Here is a 13,926-nt window from a genome sequence, read left to right as displayed (position 1 = left end):
TAGAACACTTTTCATGTGCTTATTAATAGTTTTGATTTCTTTAACTGAAAATTGATTATTCATGTCCCTTGCCCATTTTCAATTGGAGAATGGCTTGATTTTCTGTACAACTGGTTTAGCTCTTTATAAATTTGAGTAATTAGACCTTTGTCAGAGGTTTTTGCAATGAAGATTGTTTCCCAATTTGTTGCTTCCCTTCTAATTTTGGATGCATAAGTTTTATTTGTACAAAACCTTTCTAATTTGATGTAATCAAAATTATTGCTTTTTGTGTGTTTTTTTCTAGTTGTTGCTTGTTTTTTTTTTAAACCCTTACCTTCCATCTTGGAGTCAATACTGTGTATTGGCTCCAAGGCAGAAGAGTGGTAAGGGCTAGGCAATGGGGGTCAAGTGACTTGCCCAGGGTCACACAGCTGGGAAGTTTCTGAGGCTAGATTTGAACCTAGGACCTCACGTCTCTAGGCTTGGCTCTCAATCCACTGAGCCACCCAGCTGCCCCCTCTTGCTTGGTTTTAAAGTCTTTCCTTTCCCAAAGATCTGACAAGTATACTATTCTGTGTTTGCCTAATTTGCTTATAGTTTCCTTCTTTATATTCATGTCATTCGCCCATTCTGAGTTTATCTTGGTGTAGGGAGTGAGATATTCATACTGTCTTCCAATTTTCCCAGCAGTTTTTATCAAAAAGTGGGTTTTGGTCCCCAAAACTGGGATCTTTGGGTTTATCAAAGACTGTCTTGATGAGGTCATTACTCCAAGTCTATTCCACTGATCCACCTTTCTGTCTCTTAGCCAGTACCAAATTGTTTTGATAGCCACTGCTTTATAGTATAGTTTGAGATCTGGGACTGCAAGTCTTCCTTTGCATTTTTTTTTCACGATTTCCCTGGATATCCTTGGTTTTTTGTTCTTCCAAATGAACTTTATGTTTTTTTTCTAATTCAGTAAAAAAGTTTTTTGGTACTTCAATGGGTATGGCACTAAATAAGTAGATTAATTTGGGTAGGATTGTCATTTTTATTATGTTAGCTCATCCCACCCATGAGCAATCAATGTTTTTCCAATTGTTTAGATCTAATTTTAATTGTGTGGAGAGTGTTTTGTAGTTGTGTTCCTATAGTTCCTGTGTTTGTCTTGGCAGATAGATTCCTAAGTATTTTATTTTGTCTAGGGTGATTTTAAATGGAGATATATAGAAATGCTGATGACTTATGTGGGTTTATTTTGTATCCTACAACTTTGCTAAAATTGATTGTTTAGATTAGAATTTTGGTTGAATCTCTAGGATTCTTTAAGTAGACCATCATATCATCCACAAAGAGTGATAGCTTGGTCTCCTCATTGCCAATTCTAATACCTTCAATTTCTTTTTCTTCTCTAATTGCTACTGCTAGTGTTTCTAGGACAATGTTAAATAATAGAGGTGATAATGGGCATCCTTGTTTCACTTCTGATCTTATTGGAAAGGCTTCTAGTTTATCCCCATTGCAGATGATGTTGGCTGATGGTTTTAGATAGATACTGTTTATTATTTTTAGGAAAGGCCCTTCTATTCCTATACTTTCTAATGTTTTCAGTGGGAATGGGTGTTGTATTTTATCAAAGGCTTTTTCTGCATCTATTGAGATAATCATGTTATTTTTGTTGGTTTGCTTATTAATATGGTCAATTATGTGGATGGTTTTCCTAATATTGAACCATCCTTGCATTCCTGGTATGAATCCTACCTGGTTATAGTGAATAACCCTCATGATGGCTTGCTGGAGTCTTTTTGCTAGTATCCTATTTAAGCTTTTTGAATCTATATTCATTAAGAAGATTGGTCTATAGTTTCCTTTCTCTGTTTTTGACCTGCCTGGCTTTGGAATCAGTACTATGTTTGTGTCATAGAATGAATTTGGTAGAACTCCTTCTTTGCTTATTCTGTCAAATAGTTTGTATAATATTGGGATTAGTTGTTCTTTGAATGTTTGATAGAATTCATTTGTGAATCCATCTGGACCTGGACATTTTTTCTTATGGAGTTCTTTTTTTTAAAATTATATTTTATTTGATCATTTCCAAGCATTATTCATTAAAGACATAGATCATTTTCTTTTCCTCGGCCCCCCCCCCACCCCCCATAGCCAATGCGCAAATCCACTGGGCATTACATGTTTTCTTGATTTGAACCCATTGCCATGTTGATAATATTTGCATTAGAGTGTTCATTTAGAGTCTCTCCTCTGTCATGTCCCCTCAACCGCTGTATTCAGGCAGTTGCTTTTCCTCGGTGTTTCCACTCCCATAGTTTATCCTTTGCTTATGAAGTGTTTTTTTCTCCTAGATCCCTGCAAATTGTTCAGGGACATTACACCGCCACTAATGGAGAAGTCCATTACGTTCGATTATACCACAGTGTATTAGTCTCTGTGTACAATGTTCTCCTGGTTCTGCTCCTCTCGCTCTGCATCACTTCCTGGAGGTTGTTCCAGTCTCCATGGAACTTCTTAGGGAGTTCTTTGATGGCTTGTTCAATTTCTTTTTCTGATATGGGGTTGTTTAAGTAATTTATTTCTTCCTCTTTTAGTCTAGGCAATTTATATTTTTGTAAGTATACATCCATCTCACCTAGATTGCCATTTTTTCCCATAGAATTGGGCATAGTAGTTTTTAATGATTGCCTTAATTTCCTCTTCATTTGAGGTGAGGTCTCCCTTTTCATCTTGGATACTGTCAATTTGGTTTTTTTCTTTCCTTTTTTTAATTAGGCTGACTAGTACTTTATCTATTTTATTTGTTTTTTTTTTTCCCCCCAAAGAACCAGCTTCTAGTCTTATTAAATCAATAGTTATTTGACTTTCAATTTTATTAATTTCTCATTTGATTTTTAGGATCTCTAATCATTTGAAGATTTTAAATTTGTTCACTTTCTAGTTCTTTAATTTGCATGCCCAATTCATTGGCCACTGTCCTTCTTAATTTGTTGACATATGAACTCAAGGATATAAATTCCCCCCTGAGTACTGCTTTGGCTGCATCCCATAGGTTTTGAAAGGATATCTCATCATTGCCATTTTCTTCAATGAAGTTATTGTTTCTACGAATTGTTCTTTAACCAGTTTTGGAGAATCATATTTAATTTGCAATTAAATTTTGATTTACCTCTCCAATTTGTACCCTTACTAATTATTATTTTCATTGCATTGTGATTTGAGAATGTTGCATTTATTATTACTGCTCTTTTGCATTTGTTTGCAATGTTTTTATGCCCTAATACATGGTAAATTTTTTAAATGTACTATAAAGTATATTCCTTTTTGTCCCTATTTATTTTTCTCCACATGTCTACTAACTCTAATTTTTCTAAGATTTCATTCACTTCTTTTACCTCTTTCTTATTTATTTTTTGGTTTGATGTATCTAGTTCAGATAGAGGAAGGTTCAGGTCTCCCACTAGTATAGTTTTTCTATCTATTTCATCCTTGAGCTCCACTAGTTTCTCCTTTAGAAATTTGGATGCTATGCCATTTGGTCCATACATGTTGAGTATGGATATTTCCTCATTGTCTATACTGTCTTTTATCAGGATGTAATTACCTTCCCTGTCTCTTTTAAGTAGATTTATTTTTACTTTAGCTTTGTCAGATATCATGATTGAGACTCCTGCCTTCTTTTTCTCAGTTGATGCCCAATAGATTTGGCTCCATGCTCTTACTTTCACCCTATGCGTATCTACCTTCCTCATGTGTGTTTTTTGTAGACAGCATATGGTAGGGTTTTGGATTCTAATCCACTCTGCTATTCACTTGCGTTTTATGGATGAGTTCATTCCATTCACATTCATAGTTATGATTACTAGCTGTGTATTTCCCAGCATTTTGATTTCTACTGATCCTGCCTTTTCTTCTTTCACTATTTCCTTCTACACCAATGTTTGTTTTTAATCAATCTCCCTAGTTCTCACCCTTATTTTACTTCCCTTTCTACCCCCCTCCCTTCTTATTCCCCCCTCATTTTCCCTGTAGTCTTCCTATAATTACCGCCCTTTGAGGGGACATGCTAAGCAGTATCCACTCAGAGAAGTACCAGTAGGACAGGGGCTAGAATATGTTAGCATCCCTCTCTGTGCCTCTGAGCTTTGGGACTTTAAAAGACATGGACATTCTGTTAGAAGATCCTGTGGGTATGCTGAGCAAGTTGATTAATTCTTAGGGACAAATTTATATTCATGGCCAGAATTGATGGAAATTTTGAAACCATTATTCACTGAGGAAGAAAGAGGTCAGATTAGGAAAGCAGCTATGAGAGCACAGGACCATGAACACCCAGAAGACGAAGGAGGTCCTAATGGATATCCTGGTTGGGATAATAATGAGCCCACCCATCAAACAGATAGGAGATATCTTGGAAAGATGATTATCCAAGGGATAAGGACCACACTACCTCAGAGTTTGAAGAGGGATATGATTTATGGGACCAAGCAGAGAAAGAATGAGACTCCAACTGAATTTATACATAGATTAAGAGGAGTATTCAGTATCATAGCCAGATATATGGAAGAAACTCAATAACTCCAGCAATCCCAGCTAGTATATGTCAGGAAAGAGGAATATGGAGAAAAAAGAAAATCCAGAGAAGTGACATAGAATTATTACTCCAGACCTAGACATACAGAGAAAGATGAAGCCTTGAAGGAAGGTCAAGCCAGAAGGAGTGTGTTCTGGCAAAAGAAAGAAAAGGATGATGGGACAGGAAAGTCCCTAGAGAGAACAAGGGCTCCTATATGCTGTAACTGTGGAAAAGGGCATATGAAGAAAAATTGCCCTAAATAAGAGAAAGAGCATAAGTTCTACTCTCTGAAGAAGCGGAGGATTGAAGGGGTCAGGGGTCTTTGGAACCCCAGCCAGAGTCCTTGATAACCTTGCAGGTGGGGAACCAGGAGGTAGACTACCTTCTTCACTGATAGTGGAGCAGTGAGATCCTCCTTCATTTTGTTACCTTTAGGAACTGAGCTGAGTGATCAGGAGCTCATTGTATCCATGGTAAAAGGGGAGATTTCTCTGTCCTCATGACACAGCTTCTAAGTGTAAAATCTAAGCAGGAGAAAAGATTCAGACAATTTCTCCTGATTCCTGAAATAGGCAGTAATTTGCTAGGAAGAGACATAATTACAAAATTGACCCTGCATTTGAGTGTGAATGGGACTAAAATCCTAGCTACACAGCAGTCTTGTGGGCAGCTGTTCCTTGAAGTAGAAGAAGAAAAATAAATATATCCTTGAGTCTGGGCAGAACCCAGAAATAGAGGAAAAATCACAATGCCTCCTTTACAAATTCAATTGAGAGAGCCAGTCTAGATTATTCAAACCAGACAGTATCCTATTTCACTCAAAGGGAAGAAAGGACTCAAATCTGTGATTACAGCCTTGCTAGAGGACAACTTATTGGAGGGTTGCCAGTCAATCTATAACAGTCCAATATTACCAGTGTAAACGCCAAATGGAAGTTATAGGCTGGTATAGGATCTGAGAGAGAACAATAAGATAGTAGATCCTATCCATCCAGTGGTCCCAGATCCTTACACTTTGATGAGTAAGATTCCACCCAGCAGTGCGTATTTTACTATGATAGATCTGAAAGATGCTTTCTGGTCAGTCTGTCTGCACCCTAAAAGCAGAGCTTTGTTTGTATTTGAATGAGAAGACCCTGAAGGAAGGAAAAGACAATTCCAAAGGTGTGTGTTAACACAAGGGTTCAATAATTCCCCAAATATCTTTAGCCAGGTTCTTGAAGGAAATTTAGAAGGATTTAAACCCCTATACCAAGTCACACTTCTCCAATATGTGGGTGATCTTTTGCCAGCAAGAGACAAACATCCCAGCATAGTAACTGCTTTAGGTAATTTACTGAACTTTGTGGGTGTCAAAAGTTACAATTTGCAGATAGAGAAAAATATCTAGGACATTTTATTAGCAAAGGGTGAAGGAGATTAGACCCATCCTGAGTTTCTGTAATATTTTGCAACTAGAGTTTCCTTAGACAAAAAAGAATTTAAAGAAGTTTGGGGGATTAGTTAATTATTGTAGACTCTGGATAGATAAGTATGCAACATATACACATGCTCATCTCTTAGGAAATGCTTCAGATCCCATAGAATAGGATACATAAAGATAAGAAAGTATTACATAAAGAAAGCATTAAAACCAGCTACAGTGGTGGCCTTACCCTCTTTGAGTAAGCCTTTTCACCTGTTGCCACAGTGGACCAAGGAATAAATAGCCTTGGGAGTCCTTGAATAAACATGGGGAGGACAAAGGTGACCAATAGCATTCTTATCTAGAATCCTTGATCCTGTTGCAAGAGGATGGCCAATATGTATATAATCAATTGCTTCCATAGAGGTTTTTGGTAGAAGAAAGTACAAAATTGATTTTTGGAGTAATCCTAGTGGTTAGTGCACTCCACAAAGTCTGTAAAATTCTACACCAAAGGGTTGGAAGGTAGCTTACTGATTCTAGGATACTGAGATATGAAGTAGTCTTATTAGAAAAAGATGATCTAGTCCTTGCAAGAGATTCAAACTTGATAATAAATGTTGGAGGGGTCGTGACAAAATTGGGGCACTAATGCACTGCTGGTAGAGTTATGAATTGACCCAACCATTCTGGAAGGCAATTTGGAACTATGCCCAAAGGGTGCTAAAAGACTGTCTGCCCTTTGATCCAGCCATAGCACTTCTGGGTTTGCACCCCAAAGAGATCATAAGGAAAAAGACTTGTGCCAAAATATTCATAGCCACGCTGTTTGTGGTGGCAAAAAATTGGAAAATTAGGGAATGCCCTTCAGTTGGGGAATGGCTGAACAAACTGTGGTATATGTTGGTGATGGAATACTATTGTGCTCAAAGGAATAATAAAGTGGAGGAATTCCATGGGAACTGGAACAACCTCCAGGAAGTGATGCAGAGTGAGAGGAGCAGAACCAGAAGAACCTTATACACAGAGACGGATACACTGTGGTACAATCGAATGTAATGGACTTCTCTACTAGCAGCAATGCAATGATCCAGGACAATTATGAGGGATTTATGATAAAGAATGCTATCCACATCCAGAGAAAGAACTGTGGGAGCATAAGAAAAAGAACTGCTCGATCACATCAGTCGATGGAGATATGATTGTGGATGTAGGATCTAAATGATCACCCTAGTGCAAATATTAATAATATGGAAATTGGTCTTGATCAATAACACATGTTAAACCCAGTGGAATTGGGTGGCAGCTACAGGAGGGGTGTAAGTTGGAGAAAGGGGAGTTTTTATAAAAGGTTGAACTTGATTATTAAGAATGCGGTCACCAGGAATTTAATTCCAAAGAGATTTATTTACAATTTATTTACAAAATATAGAAGACTGAAGTAAGGAATCAGAAAGAGGATAGGGTAAGATATCTAGCCTATGCACTAAGTATTTTGATATGACCCCTGGTTCAATCCAGGCAAGGTTTAGCCAGAGAGGCCTTGGCTATGAGTCGAGGACCTGGGGATGCAGGGAACCTCTCTCAAGAGGATAATTCTCTACTGGGGCTAGTCTCTTCGGAAAATGTAGGAAAGAAGTCAGATCTTTCACTCACCATGTGTCAGTCCAAAGGGAGAGATTTAAGAACAGTATCATCAAGAACAGGGTCTCAGGACCAGTCAGAAGATTCTTTACCAACCTCAATTTGAACTAAGAACTCTGAAGAATGAAAGCACTCAGAAGTCCCAAGAAATCAAGAACCCTCTGAAGAAGTACCCACAGGAAGTTGTAACTCCCTTTTAAAGACATTTTCTTTTGCATCACTTCCTGTGCCTTCCTCCACATTTACATCTACCAATTATGGCTAAAGCTTTGCTTAGGACTGCTCAGGGGGCAGTCAGTTTGATTCTGATTCATCACCCATTATTGCACACCTGGGTCGCAGACCTCCCCCACTCAGTGATTAAGTGGGATATTTACACTTTTAGTGATTAAATCTAAAAATGGGCAGGGGAATTAATTTAATATTGACAAGGATTTGAGGGGAGGGGAGGGAAAGAACATGAATCTTGTAACCATGGAAAAATATTCTAAATCATTTAATTAAATAAAAAATTCAAAATAAAAATAAAACAATTGAAATTCTCAATTAAAAATAAATTGTTAACGGCCCCCCCCCAAACAGATTCAAACTTGAATCCTGCAATGTTCTTATGGGGGACTGGAAAAGTAAAAATGAAGAGACTGAGCATGATTGCTTGGATATTATTGATTTCCAAACCAAAGTCAGGGAGGATTTACAGGAAACACCTATCCCTGGAGAAAGGAATATCTTTAAAAATGGATACTCAAGAGTAATATATGGAAAGAGGAGAAATGGTTATGCAATTGTTGATAGTGATAAAGCAGCCTTAGTAGATAAAGGCTGCCTCTGAGCACTTGGTCAGCACAAACCTGTGAGCTATATGCTCTAAATCAGGCTCTGAAAAAACTGGGAGACCGAGGAAGAAATACATATATATGTATGTACACACACACACACACACACACACACACACACACACACACATATATATATATATATACTGATTATACACATGGGGAGTAGTTCATAAATTCAGAAAAATTTGGAGTGAGAGAGGAATGACTTCTAGTAAGGGGAAAGAGTTAGCACATATTGAACTGCTGAAGAAAGCATTTGAGAATATGTTAAGAGTCAGAACAATTGGCTGTGATCCATGTAAGTACACATCAAAAAGGTAACTCCTTTGAAGCTAGAGGAAATAGATTAGCAGATGAAGAAGCTAGGAGAACTGGAATTGAGGAAGAAGATGAGGTACCAATGCTATCACTCATACCATTCTTGCCTGAAGACATAGAAGGTGAAAGCTACAGGAGGAAAAGAAACAGAAGATGGTAGATGGTTTCTCCCTAATGGAAGAGAGATAGTCAATTAAGCTATAGCTAGAGGCATTTTGAATCATGTGCACCAAGGAAGCCACTGGGAAATCTAGAATATATGTAGCACAATGTGTGTGCACTGGATTATCCATTGTTGCAAAACAAAGTGGACTCTTGCTTGATTTATAAGAAGGTTAATAAACAGAGTTTGAGGAACCAGCCCCATGGGGGAAAGGCTCCAGGACTGAGGCCATTCAAAGTATTCAAGTAGATTTTCTTGAGATGGTACTGATTGGCAAAGCAAAGTACCTTTTAGTTGTGGTAGATCATTTGACATCTTGGATAGAAGCCTATTGTACTCCCAGAGCAACTACTCTGGTTGTAACTGTGGAGACTGGATTTGGTTCTCCCCTGATTGTAACAATGACGGTACTTAGCTCTTCATTTATTGTGAAGATTAAATTGTAATCCCCTGTCTATTTTTAGATTTTAATCCCCAAAGTTTAAACCCAGTATTTAAAGTAGATCTACCCATTTTAACCACAAAAAGGTATGAACTAACTACGAAAAGGTGTGAACTAACCACAGAGCTATGAACACCCATTTCATACATTGAGTGGGAGGTCTGTGACCCACATGTGAAAGAGTGGGCAGTCCTGGAGAAAAGTATCTGCTGTGATTGGTAGATGTAAAAGTTAGGGGAGGTGACACAAGAGAAAAAGATCTTTAAATAGTGGAAACAGAGACACACAGGAATGATGATCATTCAGTCACTCAGAGTTGGACTAGAAGACAGACACTTGAGGAGAGACTGGAAAACAGAAACTTAGACTTGGAGTGAAGACACTGTGGAACTGGACCCCTGGAGGAGTTCGTACAGGAGACCTTAGACTGCTTTCTTTTTAAACAGTCACTGTGGTGAGTGTAAAGGCTAACTTCTTTCCTTGCCCTTTCTGGAGGTGTGAACCTCTGAGAAAGGTCTGTCCTCTTGAGACTCCTTTCCCCTGACTAGTGACTTAGAATTTTTTTTTAACTTTAAACATTTTATTTGGTCATTTCCAAACATTATTCATTGGAAACAAAGATTATTTTCTTTTCCTCCCCCCCCCCCTTCCTACCACTTCTCCCATAGTCGACGCACGATTCCACTGGGTATCACATGTGTTCTTGGTTCGAACCCATTTCCATGTTGTTGGTATTTACATTAGAGTGTTCATTTAGAGTCTCTCCTCAGTCATATCCCCTCCACCCCTGTAGAAAAGCAGTTGCTTTTCCTCAGTGTTTTTACTCTCACAGTTTATCATCTGCTTGTGGATAGTGTTTTTTAGATCCCTGCAGATTGTTCAGGGACATTACATTGACCCTAATGGAGAAATCCATCACCTTTGATTGTACCACAGTGTATCAGTCTCTGTGTATAATGATTTCCCAGTTCTGTTCCTTTTGCTCTGCATCACTTCCTGGAGGTCCTTCCAGTTCACATGGAATCCCTCCAGTTCATCATTCCTTTGAGCACAATAGTATTCCATCCCCATCAGATACCACAATTTGTTCAGCCATTCCCCAAATAAAGGGCATCCCCTCATTTTCCAATTTTTGGCCACCACAAAGAGTGCAGCTATGAATATTCTTGTACAAGTCTTTTTACTTATTATCTCTTTGGGGTACAAACCCAGCAGTGCTATAGCTGGATCAAAGGGCAAGACAGTCTTTTAGCACCCTTTGGGCATAGTTCCAAATTGCCCTCCTGAATGGTTGGATCAATTTACAACTCCACCAGCAATGAATTAATGTCCCTACTTTGCCACATCCCCTCCAGCACTCATTACTTTCCTCTGCTGCCATGTTAGCCAATCTGCTAGGTGTGAGATGATACCTCAGGGTTGTTTTGATTTGCATCTCTCTGATTATAAGAGATGTAGAACACTTTTTCATGTGCTTATTAATAGTTTTGATTTCTTTGGCTGAAAACTGCCTGTTCATGTCCCTTGCCCATTTATCAATTGGAGAATGGCTTGATTTTTTGTACAATTGATTTAGCTCTTTGTAAATTTGAGTAATTAAACCTTTGTCAGAGGTTTTTATGAAGATTGTTTCCCAATTTGTTGCTTCCCTTCTGATTTTAGTTACATTGGTTTTGTTTGTACAAAAACTTTTTAATTTGATGTATTCCAGATTATTTATTTTGCATTTTGTAACTCTTTCTAAGTCTTGCGTGGTTTTAAAGCCTCTCCCTTCCCAAAGGTCTGACATGTATACTATTCTGTGTTCGCCTAATTTTCTTATAGTTTCCTTCTTTATGTTTAAGTCATTCACCCATTTTGAATTTATCTTGGTGTAGGGTGTGAGGTGTTGATCTAAACCTAATCTTTCCCACACTGTCCTCCAATTTTCCCAGCAGTTTTTATGAAATAGTGGATTTTTGTCCCAAAAGCTGGGATCTTTGGGTTTGTCATATACTGTCTTGCTGAGGTCACTTACCCCGAGTCTATTCCACTGATCCTCCTTTCTGTCTCTTAGCCAGTACCAAATTGTTTTGATGACCGCAGCTTTATAATATAGTCTGAGATCTGGGACTGCAAGGCCCCCTTCCTTTGTATTTTTTTTTCATTATTTCCCTGTATATCCTTGATCCTTTGTTCTTCCAAATGAACTTTGTTATGGTTTTTTCTAAATCAGTAAAAAAATTTTTTTGAAGTTCCATGGGCATGGCACTAAATAGATAGATGAGTTTGGGTAGGATGGCCATTTTTATTATATTGGCTTGTCCTACCCATGATCAGTTGACTTAGAATTTCTAACTGGTTCAGAGGAAGCTGGAGCTTTCTCTATCTCTCCCCTTTTCTCTCTTCCATAATATCTTCCCTCTATTGTAAAATAAACTACTATTTAATTCCATTTACTTGAGTAATTCATTTTGGTATTTAGAAATTAAATACCTGGCAACCACCAATAATATATAAGACCAACCATAAATTTACTATATAACCAACATTTTGCTTGAGCAAATTATTTCTAGATATGGTTTACCAGATAATATTGAATCTGAGAACAGAAGTCACTTTGCCTCTAAAGTATTGCAAGGAATAACACAAGCATTAGATATAAACTGAAACTTTCACATTCCATGGCACCCACCTTCTAGTGGAAGGGTGGAAAAAACGAACCAAGACAACTCACCAAGTGGACACTGGAGATCCAGTTGCCTTGGACTTGATGCCTGCCACTGGCATTGTTGAGAATAAGGACTAAGCCTGAGGAAATATTGGGCTGTCCCCACTTGAACTTATGTATGGACATCCTTATCCCTCCAGATGGAATGGGGACCCACCTAAGTGGGAAAGTAGTCATAAATTTTTGAGACCCTATATACATGCTCTTGCTCTAAACTTGTCTTCCCCTCAGAAAAAAAAAAGAAAAGAAAACAAAACAAAACATTACTTGGATCTCTTTTAGGCTTTCCAGTTCATGAGTTCCAGCCAGAGGACTGGGTTCTAATCCCTTCCTGGAAAAAAGAAAAACTGATTCCAAGTTGGGAAGACCCTTTTCAGGTCCTATGGATGACTGATACGGTTGTCGGAACTGCAGAATGTGGCTAGAGTGAAAGACCTAGTCAAACCCCTGATGACATGGACAGCTGAGACCTTCTCTGACCAATCTTTGAAGCTGACTATGAGAAAGGTTGAAAAAAGAAAAAGAAATATAACATACAAAAGCATTATGTCCCACAGATGGTGCGAACAAGAGGAGGAGCTATTGTGGAAGATTCCTATAAATTCTGAGTTCATTTGAGCACCTACTGAGTCTTCGGAGAGATCCCATCAGACAGCGCTCCTACTCTTCCCCCCCCACCCCCCCATAAAGCCCTTTGATCTCTGCCAGCCTCTCAGTCTCCTGTCTGCTCATCAGAGTGCATTCTGGGAGTATGAGCCCCACAAAATTCCACCCCACACGGGGGTATCAACAGAGTCAGTTTGACATCCAGGGTCCTCGGCCTCTAGCGGACTTCAGCTTCCCCAGCTCTGCCCTACCCCCCTCACCCACCCCAGCTCCGTCTATTTCCCCCCCCACCTTGTTTCCCTCAGGCCCTACAGCGTGGGGGGGAGGAGCCAGCCCCTCGGCTTCCCCCTCTCAAGCCAGGGGTCTATTTATTTCGGTAAACCTGGCTCCACTGCCTAAACCCAGAGACCCAGAAGGAGGAAAAATTTTCACCCTGTGGCTACCCTCGAGAACTCCAGCACGAGCTTCACCTTCCCCTTTCAGCCACAGCACGTCCCACTCAAACTCACCACGCGTGAGTGGGTCAGACAAGGCCCCCCTCGTGAATAATGCATGTCAGTCGCCTGTTCATTGGACATAAGATCAGGGATCGAGAAGCCCTCCCCACCCCGCTCCTGAATAATTAGCCGAGCCCCTGCTCCGTGATTAGCCGCTACCTGAACAATATGTAAATGAGCCCCTCCCCCCAAGCCCCTCCATCCAGAGGCCTCAGCCAACCGTTACTAACCGCTCTCTGGGGCGCGCGCAACTGCCCAGGAAAGATTTTGACAGCGCCTGCGCGGGCTGCTTCCTCGCCCTTGGGAGGAGCCTCATTCTGCCCCTCTTCTGGAACGCGAGTTCGAAACTCAGCTCTGCCACTTCCTGGCACTGCCATACTGATGTCTTCTTGTACAAGAAGGGACCTGGCTGCGTGGCCTCTTTTTGTACTCCCAGCGCTTAGTGCCTGCAACATACAGAGTGGGCGCTCAATAAATGTGGACTGATTGATAGCAGTCATGTGGATGAGTGCTGCTTGTAGGCAGCCCTTCTCTCCTTACTGCAGGAACCCCTTCCTTTCATTCCCAGCTTGGCGTTCCTTGTGGGTCCTTGGCGCCACTGAGTCAGGGAAGGGATCACAAGGAGAGAGAGGGTTGAGGGAGGGGAAAGGATGAACAAGCAAAGGAAGCCAGGCTAGAGGGGAGGAAAGAAGGGAAAGGATCGTTGCGTTATGGATTTAGATGTGGAAGGGACCCTGAAGGTCCTTGAGTCCA

General features: G+C 39.8%; 1 protein-coding gene across 5 annotated transcripts in view; it reads right to left on the bottom strand.

The window, feature by feature from the left end:
- LOC103092787 (myotubularin-related protein 3-like) overlaps window positions 1-13,314 on the bottom strand; it is a 93,672-nt gene extending 80,358 nt beyond the window's left edge. For 3 of the 5 annotated variants that reach the window (XR_008917274.1, XR_008917272.1, XR_008917273.1), the window contains exon 1: window positions 13,186-13,314. The gene's annotated coding sequence lies outside the window, so the exon portion shown is untranslated. The remainder of the gene's footprint in view (window positions 1-13,185) is intronic. The other 2 variants (XM_056821512.1, XM_056821511.1) reach the window with 1 other exon arrangement.
- Window positions 13,315-13,926: the final 612 nt, after the last annotated feature.

The sequence above is a fragment of the Monodelphis domestica genome, chromosome 3 (genome assembly GCF_027887165.1).
Source record: "Monodelphis domestica isolate mMonDom1 chromosome 3, mMonDom1.pri, whole genome shotgun sequence".
In the NCBI taxonomy this organism is placed as follows: domain Eukaryota; kingdom Metazoa; phylum Chordata; class Mammalia; order Didelphimorphia; family Didelphidae; genus Monodelphis; species Monodelphis domestica.
Note: the sequence above shows the minus strand (reverse complement) of the source record. Positions and strands in the feature narration are given on the sequence as shown.